This window comes from Pygocentrus nattereri, chromosome 26, assembly GCF_015220715.1.
Source record: "Pygocentrus nattereri isolate fPygNat1 chromosome 26, fPygNat1.pri, whole genome shotgun sequence".
NCBI classification, from domain to species: Eukaryota; Metazoa; Chordata; class Actinopteri; order Characiformes; family Serrasalmidae; genus Pygocentrus; species Pygocentrus nattereri.
This window is the reverse complement of record NC_051236.1, coordinates 10,302,607-10,317,996: the sequence shown is the minus strand read 5'-3', so window position 1 is coordinate 10,317,996 and position 15,390 is coordinate 10,302,607. Positions and strand designations below refer to the sequence as shown.

Below are 15,390 nucleotides of genomic sequence, written 5' to 3'. Positions count from 1 at the left end.
CACTGTTTCCAAAGAAGTCTGAAAGATAAAGATATTTCAATTTTCCTAGGGGTTAGACTCTTCTGAAAACGAGACGAACACTGAAGTTTCCACCCTGCCACTGGGGTAAAGCTAATTAGCAAGCTGCAGAAGATGAGACAGAATGTTTTACTTTGGGGTATTAAATATCTGGATCCCTGCCATGACAGTAGATTTAAGCAATGACTGACTCATTGTCTGGATGGCAGAACTTTTAAAACTAATGCATAGACTTAATGCAGGTTTCTTTATGGTGGATGGCAATTACCCTACATGCTGTTGTTAAAGTAGCTAAAAACAGATTATTGACACTGCGGAAAGCCGCATTTTGCACTCAGATCAATGAGGGAGAAGGGACTAATAGACTCTGAGTGTAATAGGAGTGTGTGCTTTGTACAGATCGTTTATCGTAATCTTTTACCACTCTTTGCTGGGGATATTGAATGCTGTTACAGTTGGGGTCAATACTGTTTCAACACAGCCAGTTGTGTACATTTACACAATGAAGTTACTCTGTAGTTGAAATATAATTCATCATTTGTGTAGAGTTGAATGGATGAATATCAACTGAACTGAACTGCATCTTAAGCCCTATTTGATCTTGATTAGTTTTCCTAGAGGAGGTCCTGTAATTTGAAAGGTTAGCAACAAAATCTGTCATTTTAATCCTGAATTAATCTGTAGTGTGTTTATTTTTTCAAGTTTGCTAAAAACTACTTCCAGAGCCACTTCTGTAATTTGTCAAACCTGGAGCTCCTTCAGTAGTAGTAGTAGTCTTGTTTGAATTGAGCTCATGGTAATGCAATTACATAACTTGGTAATAGGCAATGGCATCTCTTTTTCTTGGTCACTGGAGACCAAGGCTAACTGCTATAATGGAGCTTAACTCATCATAGTTCCTTTAATATTCATTCAAAGTTCATAACAGGAACACAGCATTTTCTATGACCAAATTAGTCCAATTAGATGAGAAAGGAAAATTAAACTTCTCACAAGGCAGCACAATATCTGTTTAGTTGGGGACATTTAGTAGGGCGAATGAGTCCACTAGCTAATGCTGTTCCATCTGGCATTAGTTTTTGTTGTTTGTGTTCATTTTAATCCTAACATCAATGTGAATGTCCAGGCTCTGAAGTTTTGATGAGGGCCATTTGGGCAAATTACACATGTACTCAAATGAATTAGTCAGTCAAATCACGTACAGATGACATTATCGGCCCTAATCTAGCTCGAATAGAACTTTAATGACCAAAATGGCCTTGAAACCTGAGTGAGGTATGACTGACAAAACCATTCTATATACCATTCCTGTATAGATCAAGAGAAAGATGTGCTCCATTTGAGACCTCCACAGATGTGATAGATTGAAATATAACCACCACCAAAGGTAAAGACACTTGCTTAAAAGAAAAGAAAAAAAAAAAAAAAAAAACACACCCAGACCTCCAGACACCCATTGTATGTGCCAACACGCTCTCCTCTCCAAGTCCACAATAGAAAGTGGACAGCACAATGACTTGTATACACACTGCAGCAGGGTTCCTCATGCTAATCTTCGCTTCCTCTCTTGTTCCGCGAGTCGCTCTCTTCAGACCAATCTCCTTATGTAAATTGGATCTGATGTAATATATAAAATAAGACGCAGCACGGGTAAAGTATCTTTTCTACTCTCTTGTTCCCGCGGCACGCCGACTCTCCAGAATATTCTCTCTGTTCTTTGCTACTGTCATGTAGCTCCGTTCGTCTTTCTCTTCCTCTCCTTGCCCTCTCTCCCCAGCCTGACGAGAGAGGCAGCGCCGGCTTCTGAGAGGCGCAAAAGGGAATTTGTTTTCTTTTTCCTGCACTCGCATCCCTTTCTCCTAGTAAATAATGCTTTTTCATCCTGACTCTTTTGCTGGCCTATGTGTAAGGAAGTGCTTTATGAAAATCATGCTGCGTTTGAAGTCAGGAAAGTTTTGAATCTCTTGGCTTTTGCCCCGATTGCGCTGATATTCACAATTAATATCTTGCAAAACTAAATTTTGCGGCCATTTCCTCCCTTTTTCCGCCTTACCCTGTCTTAGAGCGGCAAAGGCGTATTAACAGTATTAAATGAATTTCTCAGCACCCTGTCTGCCAGCGCTCTATTCAAGGTGACATTGCAAAAATCTATTGAAGCAGAACTTTGTGAGGGAATAAAAGTTGATTGATATACTGTACTTTTCAAAGCTGGCTTTTGGTGTACACTTGAGATTGTGCTGTTTTTTTGTGAGGGTATGACAAAGGGTGGCAAAGCCTTTGTCAAAGGATTTCAGTGGTACACACAGTCTTACTGCTTTTTCTGGAAAATATAAAGGCTCATTCAAAATATCACCTTTAGTTGTTAGTTGGCTAGTTAGATGAGACACAGAAGCACAGCTACTGAAACCTCATATCCACCAGAGGCTCTGAAAGATCTACTCACAATGTATGTAAAACTAAAGTTGTGCCTGAATTGAGAGACCACAGAGAGCATGTCATTAAATGGGTTGATGAGCGAACATTTACCCTGACATTCTTGGATATGGTTGGGATTTTATATTACCACAGCATCTAAATATCTTAACTTATTGAAGCAGTGGCATTTATGGCATTTATGACATTGTGGGGCTTTTTAATTTCAGTATGCTTTGTCAGTTCTTAGACTCTATAATTCAACTCCACAGAAGCTAACCTTCACCCTTGTCAAAACACTGTGCTTTTCCTTTCCTTTGGGCTTTAACATGCCCTCCAAAATAAAACAGAAACTTAGCAGTGTCTTGTAGGACTCCAAATTTGTTGTGCTATTCCCATTTGTATTGATTTGTACATATTTATCTTTGCACACTGAGTTGCTGGATGTACAAGGCGAGGCTGTTTGATTTGAATCCACACAGCTGTCAGAAAGCAGACTGACTGGAAGTGTAAACCAAGCAGAGAGGGAGATACAGTAATGTCTATTCACAAGGATAAACACATTCTGGAGCCTGTTGCCATGAGCGACTCCTCTACAATCCAGGAGACAGAGAGCTTAGAGACAGACGCAGAGAGAAAGAGAGAGAGATACGCACAATAACAGAGTGACAGACTAAACTAAAAGTATATAGGAAATATGAAGGAAGAGAAGAAGAGTGAGGGATTCAGTACAGAGGGAGAGAGAAAGAGTCAAAAAAAAAGAGACAGGCAGACAGACACACAGACAGAGAAAGAGAGAGATGTGCAGAATAACAGGGACAGATGAAAAGTATATAGTAAGCAGAAAAGGAAAAGAAAGAGCTTAAGGGGTTGATAGAGGGTGAGAGACAATAGATGAAGAAAGATGAAAAGAGAGTGAGATAAATAAAGAAGAGCAACAAAACAAGGTGGGAGGAAGAGAGAGAAAAGAGAAAGGAAGAGAGAACAGGGAGAGAGGAGAGACACTAGAAAGAAAGACAAAGGGAGAAGAACAGAGAAAGAGAAGAGAAAAGAAGATAGAGAAATTAAGAGAAAAAGGAAGAAAGAACAGGGAGAGAACAGAAAGAAGAAAAAAGACAGAAATGAAGAGAGAAATGGTGAGAGGAAGAGCAAAAGAGAAAACAAGAACAGAGGAGAGCCAATAGAAAGAAAGACAAAGGGAGACCAAGAGAAAAAAGACAGAGAGGAAAGAGAAAACAAAGGAAGAGGGAGAAAAGAGAGGGAGAGAACAGAGAAAGAAAAGATAAAGATGCATGAAGAGAGAAAATCAGAGAGCGAGAGACTAAAGTGTATATAGGAAGGATAAAGGAAGAAAGATAATGAGGAGTCAGACACAGACAGAGAAAGAGAGAAGAGGGAGGGAGTCAGAATGAGAGAGAAGAGAAAGAGGGAGGGAGGGAATAGACCTTAGAAGTAGAAAGAGAAAGCAGGAGTGGAAGAGGGGAGTGAAGGGAGTGCTGAAGGGGCAGGAGTGTGTGCGCTCTAGGCTGGGGGAATAGATGGTGTTTAGGCCAAGTACGTTTATCCTGCTCTGCAGCCGGTTTCTGAAGAAGCACCTCAGGAGCTGACACTAAAGCACATCTCTGCTGCTTCACGCTGCTCTACTAATACACACACACACACACACACACCCTGCCAGCTGGCTGCTGTGGATCCTTTCGTCTGCATGCAGACAATCCTAGCCGCCAGTCCTTCGGTTACTGCTCCGATTAAGAGATTAGATCCCTCCTCATCTGCGCTTTATTGTGCATGGGTGTCAGCCAAAGAGCATCTTTAACCAGGCCCAGCCTCGTTTACAAATGCATGCCTGCAGGATTTGCCTGTATTTTGAATTCGGTGACTTTTTGGCTTTAGATTTGGTCCACTGACAGGAAACAGAACGGTTTGGAAGTAGACTCCTGACTGCATGAGCATGTTTTATGTCAGATCTGTCTTTTCTTAAGAGCCATGAAATACATTTTTCACATGTGAGGGTGTGGCTGTCCTAACTTTCAAAATAGTTAAAAAAAAGGAAGGAAGTAAATCCTGGATTACGTTGTCATTTTTAAATAATTTCTTTACTAAACGTGTAACAGAAAATTCCAAAGACTATCAGTACACAATGATGGACATTTAAGTGACATTCCAACCGTGGAAATACATGCAGAAATCAACTACCAGTGAAAAGTTTGGACCAACCTATTCACAGAAGGGCTTTCCTTATTTTTGCTGTCATCTACATTTTGGAATTATATTGAAGACATCAAAACATTGACTATGCAGAAAAATGTTCTGTTTTAGAACTTAGTTCCACTTTGCCTTAACGTGGCTTTGCACATGCAGTTTCACCCAAACGTTTTTCTAACAGGGTTGAAGACAAACATATTATTGCTATCCGAACAAAACCATGAATTCAAGCAAAGTTTTTAAGTCTCTCTACAGCTGTGAAGAATGCACAGGTAAATGTGTTCAATTTTTTGCTTAGTAGTGTATTTAAAAAGTTATGGATCATCTCTTACAATAGCTGCGCATGATTAACAAATGTTAAACCTTTACTATGCTATTTTTTATTCATAAGCACAGAGAAGATTCTCATTTGGGTATCTGAACAGAACTTATTTAAAAATGCACAGATTTGAATTAGAGTATTGGCTGAATGACACAGATCTGGTCATTTTTATATAAAAACCTCATACTCAAACGACTGAATCTCTCCGATAGCCCACAGGAAGAACTATACAGCTAACATCACATCACATAGTGTGAGAGAGTGCTCTTTCAGGATAGGTTTGTTACAGGATTGAATCAGATTCGTTATTGGTGCACAAACCAATGGATTGTACCATCTATAAATTAAATAGCAAAAGTGGCTAAAAATGCCAAATGCTGGTATTAGCATTATCATAACAGGTATGAGGTTAAATGGTGAAGCATGAGGAACAAGCACATAATCATCCTGATTTTAACAACAAATGAAAAATAGTAGATGCAAGTTAGCATGATTTTATTTGAATAGTACATTTTAGTGCTTCCATAAAATAAAAAAAACAAAACAGAACACACCAACAATATTAACCAAATATATACAGCGCATTTTTGCAACTATCTGTTTTCCTATTAACTCACACTCTTAGTAATTATATTAACTCATATTAAATATCTGCTTATTACAACAGATATTGCTCCCTGTTTATTACAAAGATTCATAAAAAGACCACATATCAGGTGTGGCAAGTACTTCATTCATTATTATTATTATACTGCATTCATTATTAGTTTTAGTAGTAGCACTAGCGAGATTAATTTTAATTACTTTTAATTCAGGCATGGAATCATTTCGGCTTGATGTTTTGTTTTCTTTATTTGCTAAGAAGTTAAATGCTATAGTAAAGCATCAACTCCTTTCTCTTGCTCATATGTACACACCTGCTTCACGGCGTCCCTCACAGATATGAGGAGCTACTCATATAGGCTTCACTCTCTACAATAAAATCCCACATACCGAGAGGAAACAAAGCATGACACTGATCAGAAGTGAAGCTCCACATTTAGCCAAAACATGTCAGAACTTCATAAAAGCACAGAACGAGCTGTGTATCTTCACATCACTGAAAGCCAGATCTATCCCATTGATCTGATTTTCAACTCGAATCCATAGAAACCTACTGAGGCCTTTTCCTATTCGTTTTTATCAAAGCCCTTTTCATAAGCATGAATAAATAATGAAAAGCAAAGCTGATATCAAGCCTCCTCTAATGTGCAGCATTTTGAAAAACTTTGTTGTGCCTAGTCAAGGGTTGCCAACTGATGTCTTTTAATTAAAGGAGTCATGTGTTCACGTGTGAATGCAGGTATGAGGGAGGTGTTAGGCTAATGTAAAACAAGACAGAACATTTTATTAGTCTAGTACAGACTCATGTTTACCTTGTTTATTTTCTCTTAATATATTCTGTTTGCTGAGGAGCATATTACAGCTGAGCACATGACAGGTCTTTGTTTGCAGCAGGTGAGAAAACATTTTCAAAGAACAAAAGCTTTTTCACAGAAGCATGATTATTGACACATCCATGAATTCATACTAATAAAATTTAAATAATTTATTATGAACACCTGAATATTTAGGAGCTCTTAAGTGGTCACCCACAACATTTTTCCATGACACCCATGTCAGGGTCATTAATTAAGTTGCAAATAACTGCATTTGTTCTTGAGACTACTGAGGATATTGGACAATGGACAGCAGGATGAACAATTACAGGACTTGGTTGCACCATCAACTTCAAACTTACATTTAGTTGCTGTCTCCATTACAACAAACTATTCGGAAAACTTGAGATGAAATCTGCTGCTGTCATCAAACCACAAATATAAGCTCTTGTAGTTTGCTAAATATCACAAAAGCTAAAAATAAAGATTTCTGTTTAAACAGAAATGGGGTGTGAATTTGGCATATAAAGAGAAAGGTGGTGGTTCGTTCCATCTTCCAGCAGGATAGTAATCCAAAGCATACCTTCAGACTCACATAAAATTAGTTCACTGAACACAAAATTGAACTTTTACAGTATACCATTCCAAATACACTGACCTAAACCCCACTGAAAACCTGTGAAGGACCAAACACTGCAGAAGTATGTGGGGAAATTTGTATGGATTGAATGGCCTCAGATCTTTGCCATTGGGTTCATGCACAAAATACAGAGGTGCCAATAATCTGATCACTTTTGCATAAAATGAAACACATTTTCTAAAACCTGGGGATTCTTTTGAACCCCAGAGCCGACAGCACATGACTGAGGTGTCCTTGAGCAAGACGCCTAAACCCCAACTGCTCCCTGGGCGCTGCGGATTAGGCTGCCCACCACTCTGGGCAAGTGTGCTCACTAGAGTGTATGTGGTGTTTCACTTCACGGATGGGTTAAATGCAGAGGTGAAATTTCCCATTGTGGAACTAATAAGGCTCACTTAATCTTAAAAAATAATTTTACCTCAAAGAAAAGTTAGTCGACTCTCATTCATAGTGGTAAACAGCTTTTTTTGCATCTTTACTAAAGGTGGACTCTATTACATAAAGACACATTCGGGACATTTCGGATCATATTATTATAGGCAATAATAAAAAGTATAACATGTTCTGCTCCTTACAGCCAATATTTTCACTCTTCACTTGGGGACTGCATTGGGAAACACTGGATAACTGAAGTTATCTCAAAGCAAGTTGCCTCAAAGCAAGAAGGGTCTGGGTTCGATTCCCTAGCTGGGAGACTAGGGTCCTTTTCTATGTGGAGTTTGCATGTTCTCCCCATGTCTGCATGTGTCTCCCCTGGTGCTCTGATATCTCCTCTTAGTCTAAAGGCATGCAGTCAGGCCAGTTGGAGATACTAGATTGTCCCTAGGTGTGTGTGACTGTGTGTGTCTGTGTGTCTGCCCTGCAACGGACTGGCAACCTATTCAGAGTTTCCTGCCTTCCGACCAGTGAGCACTGGCAAAGGCTCCAGCCTCCCCACAACCCAGGAACTTAAAGTGGTTTAGGTGATGAATGTATAATGAATCCAAATCTTATCTTTGCTATGTGGAAAGCATAACATAAAAACCTCTCTCTAAGAGAACCAATGAAAAGTAGGAAAAATAAAAGCTAATTAATAGAAATCAGTGAAACTGCTTAAACTTCTGGTGTGCAATATTTATGTGATTTAAGGCCTTGAGTGTTTCACATGTTTAATTAAGTTTGGTAATTTGACAGTTCAGAAAAGATTTTGCTAAAAATTTGCTTAGTAATAATCTTTACTGATACTGAGTTTAAAGCCAAGGCCAGATTTCCTGGTAGTGCTTTATGCACATTATCATAGCTTGGCAAATCATGCTGTTTAATGTCATTTGAAACAACATTCCTATCTATATAGTGGTGCTGGTATCAGTATTTTAGATACAGAGCGGCATGTAAGCATAAGTGTAGACTGTGAGATGACAGTGCTGTATTCCTGGCCCTAGTTTGTCCTGTGCTATTGTGTGCATGAATAAACGTCTATATATGTCTGAATGTCTGAATAAATCTTTTACTCTTGGTACTTCCTGTTAGCTTCACTTTCGCAGACACGGTTTGTGAAATTATTAGTTTGTTGCTGCTGTATTTAAAAGTTTTGCCACTGTAGCATAGGTATTACTGTAAAGTGTGCGATCTGTGGCACGTGTTCCTAAGGCTTTGCTGTTCATTTCACGCAGAATCTCACAAATGCCTACACTGACCACTGACTGTGCTGCAGTTTTTGTGATTGCATGTGAAGAAAGTTAATTCCTCTTTCTCCTCTGGCGTTTTAGAGCGAAACACACCAATAATGCAAGCCTTAGAAGCATCCCTATCATTATTTATTTATTCAGCAGCATTCAGTACATCTAGTCACATCATAAACATGTTTGATATATTAAGGGGGATGATTTCACAATGCCTTACTCCCATAATTTTGGGAACACACTGTAAAATATTAAATATGTTTGCATTATAATACAACAGTGTTGTTTTTAACATTGTGGATAAAAAAAAAGTTTAAAATATAATATAACGTGGCTTGTTGGATTCACCTGAGAACATTCTGGGCATGGTCTTACTATATAAGAGAATGCTGGATTGACATGATGGATTGTCTCCATTAATGTAGCAAAAGCTTTAGTTTAAGTTATGCTTAAATAAGTATTACCCAAGATCAGGACTGCCAGTGAAAATTGAAGGGGAGAATTTTCACAGTATACAATGGACATTTATTGTGTATTACATTATTGTGTGCAAACAAGAGTAAGAGTAACCTAATTAGAAAGAAAAGATGGTTTTATGTTCCCTGGGGCTTTAAGAATATCTCGGCTAGATTGCATTGTTTTCCTTATAATTACTGCATAAAAAACTTGAGTAAACTGGATGTAATAAACCTGGCAATTTAAAGGCTTAACTAATTATGTGATAGTGGCCTACTAGTGGGCAATATGGCCAAAAAATCATAAATCATGGTATCTTTAAGATCACTGAATGTTTCTGTATGGATCACAGCATAGTGTATATATGTATATATTTTCGAAATAAGACCATTGAGGATGCTTAAGTAAACCTATTTTTGCAGATTAATTGCATATTATTTTGGGATGTCCATTCACTGTTAACAATATTTAATAGCTGAAGTAAAACTAGAAATTAGATGAAGGCTAGAGCATGTAAGGACATAGCGGCTTCACAGAACTCAGCAAAAATGGAGCTTAATACTGTTTTATGTCAGATTTTTTCAAGTCATTTTTCTTACGTATGTGTTTTATGTAGAGGATTTTATGTATGACTGTCAGTCGCTGCTGGAATATGTAAATATTACAAGCCATTCACGCTATCAGTATTAGCTGAGATGCCGCAGGGCCTTTTGGCCGCAGCATCGCATGAAGCAGCGAGCTGAATGAGGAGCACAGTAGCTGGTGTGTATGGAAAGCTGGCTAATCTCCATGCTAGGCTAATGGCTAATCCTAAGAGACTGACTTTTCCCTCCACTCCCTTTTTATGCTTCAACTTTGACCAGTTCAAATTTAACAGCTGGACTGACTTACTGTGCGAAGCAACAGACTGCAACACTTCAAGGTGAGGGAATTTGCACATTTTGCATTGTGTTATCTGCATTTATTTGGAATACTAATATAAAGGTAATGACAACTATACCTTAAGAAAAATTTCAACCAGTCCACCAGATGAACCAGTACTGTGCTCACAACAGTATTGGCCAATATTATCAGAATCTGTAGCTCCTTGAAATCGGTATTAATATTTGCCACAAAATGTTCATACTTGTTCAGGATCTAATATATTCAGGAGCTTATTTTGATATCTATATAAGGTATGTTGTACATAAAGTTGGCACTGTGCCATTTTTTGAGTTATATGTACCTACAACAATCTTATGATGCTGTTTTCCAGTCCCTAGTTTGGCTGCATTGACTCTGAAGCAGACCTCGGCTGAATGCTACTACCGCCAACAGAGAGCATGAAATAATGGTGTATTGCTTTTTACCTCTGCAAGGTGAACTGAGTTCTCGGGCAGGTTGTTAGTGATGTGGGTGTGCGCGAGTCAGGCTGACTCCAGGCCTGTGTGATCTCTCATTGCTTCACTGAAGCTCCTTGCCCCCTCAGTCTCCATGGTGACTTTGAGAGAAGCACTTCCCTACTAGCTGAAGCTGGCCTTGCTTTTAAAGCTAACGTGATCGCCCATTAGTGCTTAGCTTGAGCACAGGGTGATAGCACTCTGTCTGTGTGTGTGTGTGTGTGTGTGTGTGTGTGTGTGTGTGTGTGTGTGTGTGTGTGTGTGTGTGTGTGTGTGTGAGAAAGAGACAGCATATGCATGTCATGTCTGCACTAATAACTTAGAACTAGCCGAGGCTGATCTGTATTCGGCGATGGTGGCAAGTTAGGGCGGAGTTTTTTTGTATGCGCTCTGTCAGGACTAAGTTTATGTGATTAGGGCTTAGTTAAGGAGTAATTAAAAGAGTTTCAGGAGACATGGAGCTGTGACAGAGGATCGACAGGAGTATTGCGAGCGGGGTGGAGATGGTAATTAAATGGTCTCATGGGTTATTGAGTTTGTTGGTTGAACAGAGAAGTGCCCGCCCTTTTTTTTCTCTTTCCTGGTTCCTCATTCTTACAGTGTTGTCACATATCGTTCATTTTAAAAGAACTGAACCGAGTTGTGTTAAAGTGAACCAGGAAGGAAACCCACTGCAAATGGCCTCAGTTCTTTTTGTGAACTCTAAAGAGGACTCAGTTTTCTTTTTGGTCCTTTGGGATCACAGACCACTAACTTGTTCAGACCACAACTCCATTAGAACTCGGACCCCTTTCACAGCACTCACGATGTGCACAGCGCTCGAAAAGTGGGTAGCGTTCTCTGATAAATCCAACCTATCAGGTGCCGAGAATAAACCTCCTGAGCTGCTTGCTGCTCTCCTATTTGTCTGCGCTGAAAGGATTGGCCAAAGTGCATTGTGCAAAATTGGAAAAAATGGTCCTGTGGATCTGCCGACCCAGTTAGCAAAATTTATCACATGCTTGGTTTAGTTCTGGCCCAGTTCTGGCTGGGTCCCCGGTCCAAATCTGGCCCATATATTATAAAACCAAAAGAACTAATGGATATAGCCCAAATGAGGCCCACACACTGTAAAATGAATACAACTAATGGATGTGGCCCAACTCTGGCCCACATACTATAAAGAAAATATTAACGCACAAAAGCAAAAAGACAAAACAGAGGTGTTTTGGTCTGTTGTAGATGAACCTCAACAGCTAGTGAATACACAAGTTAAAACAAGCCATTTTTTATGTTTAATTAATATAATGATAATAGTATGTTTTTGATAATTACAATTCTTATAGTAATATATAATAAGTAATCTAAGTTTGAAGTGATTTGTTGTTCAAAGACACTTGTTGTACTAGTGACAGTTATTATATATATGAACCTAATAATAATAACAACAATAATAATAATAAAACTTCTCAAAGTACTTGTTTTAAAATAAAAACTTACCATTTATAAACATTCCTAAAATTCTACATTGGTCAAAACCTGTCCACTTCCTGATGCCCGAAGAAAGAGGAAAAGCATTCTATCGTTTCTTCTTTAATAGATTTCCAGATAACGCAGTTTTTGTGTCACACTGTACAACAAACTGCTTTACCTGACCTGGAGCAACACTACAATCAGCATTTCCATCAGATCACTCTGCAGACTGAATGGGCTCAGTCACTTTGGAAGTTGTTCCACTGTAAGCAGTCACAGAACCCCAAAAACAGCTGGTCTGTCTGAGGGTTTTACTTTAGAAACTGAATAATGAGGCAAGAACTCCACAACTGCAAGGTCTGTAATCAATAAGAAAGGTTTTGTTCTAAAACAAAACCCATAATCAAAACAAAGCTACTAACAGGTTGAACAAAAGCACTCATGACAGTGAACCAGGAAAGGTGAACAGCCACTGCACCCGTTTCTACCGTTTTCTTCTAGTTCTACTGACTGACACAGAAGGGTGATGTGTGTGCACATAAGAGGACTTAACACTGCCGTCAAGCCAAAGCGCTAACTCCGAGCTAACCGTGAACTAACATGCTACACCATTATGGAGTAACACTTGAAAAGCACCTGCTATTCCTCTAAATGTTCAGAGTAGTTAGCTAACATTAGATTGCAGTCAGCACTTTAGCTCGGAGCTAGCGCTTTAGCCTCTGAACTAACCTGCTAACCAAGAGCTAACTTTAGCTAACTACTCTGAACATTTAAAATGAATAAGTTAACATTATTCACGACGACTTAGCAATGAAAGGTAACGTAACTAAACCTTTAACTGATTTCATTAATCTAGCTAGCCTGTGCTTTTCATGTGTTATGCCAAAACGGCATTGTTAGTTATAATTGTTAAAACCATACACAGCTGTCCAGCATCTGGCCCAATTCTGGCCCAATTTTGGCCCACATGCCTAATATCGATCCTGAAGTTAACCAACACTCGTGCATGTAAGCCAGAATTGGCCCAGAATGATCTGCTGTCCTGGTGGGCCACTTATGACATGCCAAACTTGGGCCAAAACTACTGAGGTGTAAATCAACCGAGCATGCATCTGCTGCATTTTAATTGTCCTTCAACCACATTGTTGGGCCACATGCTAGAATTGGCCCTCAAAAGTAAATATGAGTCAAAACTTTACACTGTCCAGCATTTGGCCCAGTTGTGGCCCACATGCCTAATGATAGATATCAAGTCAAGTCAACACCCAAGAATCGGCCCAGAACTGTCTGCTATCTTGGGAGGTGGGCTCCATTTTGGCTGTGCTCCTCACTGAGCTCCACCCGGTGATGTTTCATTCATTCAGCGTTCAGTGTAAAAGCAGCTGAAAATTGCATTGTGTGCCCAGCTCAAGCCTTTAACACGGTAAAATCAAGCAGGCTCTCACATCTTATCACTTTACTATGTCAGCGCTGTTGTCAGCATCAGATCAGAGGCAGACTTTATCCTGAGTAGAACCTTATAAATGACCCTTAGTCTGTTTTACCTGCTGAAGGGCTGAAGACTGTGGCTGTGTGTACGGTGAGTCTCGAGGTCTTCACCATAAAGCAAAGCTAAAGTGGACTGGGGCCATTTTGTTTATACAATGCACAAATTAATCGAACCACAAAACAAACTACAAAACAAACTTTTTGGGGCCATTTAGAGGGATCAGAGTACATTTGGCATGTTCACATATGCAAAAGAAACCATGATTCAGCGGTCTGAGGCCACTTCAGATGCTGAAAAGTGTGAAAACACCCTTAGAGCAAAGGGCATTATAATGAGTCTGTTAAAGCCTACTTTGTCTGGTCCTTCCTCGGCCTGAGTCGCTAATCTGTGTTTTACGGTATTTCAGAGAGAGAGAGAGAGCGAGAGAGAGTGAGAGTGAGAGTGAGAGAGAGAGAGAGAGAGAGAGAGAGAGAGAGGAAATCCCACTATTTCTTCTCAGTCCATTAGCAAATTACCTCCCCTTCCAATGCTGTGATTAGATATACGTCCTGAAAATGAATATGCCCCTTACTCCAAAAACGATTGAGTGTACTCTGTTTTCTCAATGCATGTGGGTGTGCTCATATTTTTCTTGATTTTTTTTTTATGCAGGGAGTGAGAAAAATGGAAACTGAGACTGGTACACTGAAGAAAGAGAGACATGAAGACTACAATACCTGCTAAGCTACAGTAAAGGTAAGTAGGAAAAGATATCTAACTGCTTACTTGTAGTGCTTAAATGCTCCATTGTAAAACAAATGAGGGTCAGAGATCATGGTGCAGTGGTCCAGCCTGTTCTTACACTACCACATATTCGCTGAAGCTGAATATACTCTCCTTAGCTCTGTCCACTAAGGACCATAGTGTCTAATGTCTTGTCGTTGTTTCGGGTCCTCACAGCACCTTCTAATTAACGAGCTCTCCTCCCCACCAAAGAAGAGAACCTAATTAGTCAAATCAGGTGGTGCTGTGAGGGGCCGGATACGGCACCTGCCGACGCCGCAGCCCTTGACGGACCCTGCCATAGTTTGAGAGCTCACTTATGTACTATATTAAGTTTGCTAAATGGTTCATCGTTAAAAATTAGCCTTAACAGAACCAGCATTGATTTTCATTATTTTTCCGCTCATTTTTGGCATTGTGTGTCAGAACTTAACATGTGGCAGTGTCAGAAAACATTTAAGTGAAAATCACTTCAGCTGGCAGCTGCTGGAGTGTGATTGTGATTATTTGCAAGGGAAAAAAAGCCACCTACGTTAATTCTGCAGGGTATGAATAAAGGATAAAAGTATTTGGTCATTAGACAAGCCACAATTCAGCTTGCCAATCATTCACCAAGCAGTAGCAAACGTGCCCTATTAATATAATAATCAAATATTTAACCACAAACTGTGTTTTGCAGTTGAACATTCAAATTACTGTAGAGCATTAATATGCATGAATTACTTGTTTCATGGAGGCCACATATATTATTCCTGCACCATGTTTCCTCATCAGACTAGACCTGTATCATTATGAATTAAGTGGGAATAAGTGTTTGACTTACATTTAAGACCTTTAACATACCAATTTCTTAAACAGCAATAATGTGTATTAGCTAAATATTTACATAGCTCAACTTGTAACACCTAAACAGCTATTATACAGGCATACACTGTATGTCCAAAAGGGTCTCCATTTTTAATTAGAATGGGATGCGCTGGAGCAGCCACACATGGGCCTGAGGTCATCAAGCCCAATGCGAAGCAATTGCTGGAGGAGTATAACCCCCCCCCCCCCCCCCCCCCAAATCCTTTTTAACCTATATTCAATTGAAAACACTACAAAGACAAGATATTTAATGTTCAAACGGATAAACTTTATTGTTTTTTTTGCAAATATTCACTCATTTTGAATTTG

General features: G+C 39.4%; 1 protein-coding gene across 2 annotated transcripts in view; it reads left to right on the top strand.

The window, feature by feature from the left end:
• The window catches only part of LOC108431838 (cadherin-22), a 237,705-nt gene that overhangs the window by 42,870 nt on the left and 179,445 nt on the right, over nt 1-15,390 (top strand). For both annotated transcript variants that reach the window (XM_017705251.2, XM_017705252.2), the window contains exon 2: nt 14,104-14,187. The gene's annotated coding sequence lies outside the window, so the exon portion shown is untranslated. The remainder of the gene's footprint in view (nt 1-14,103; nt 14,188-15,390) is intronic.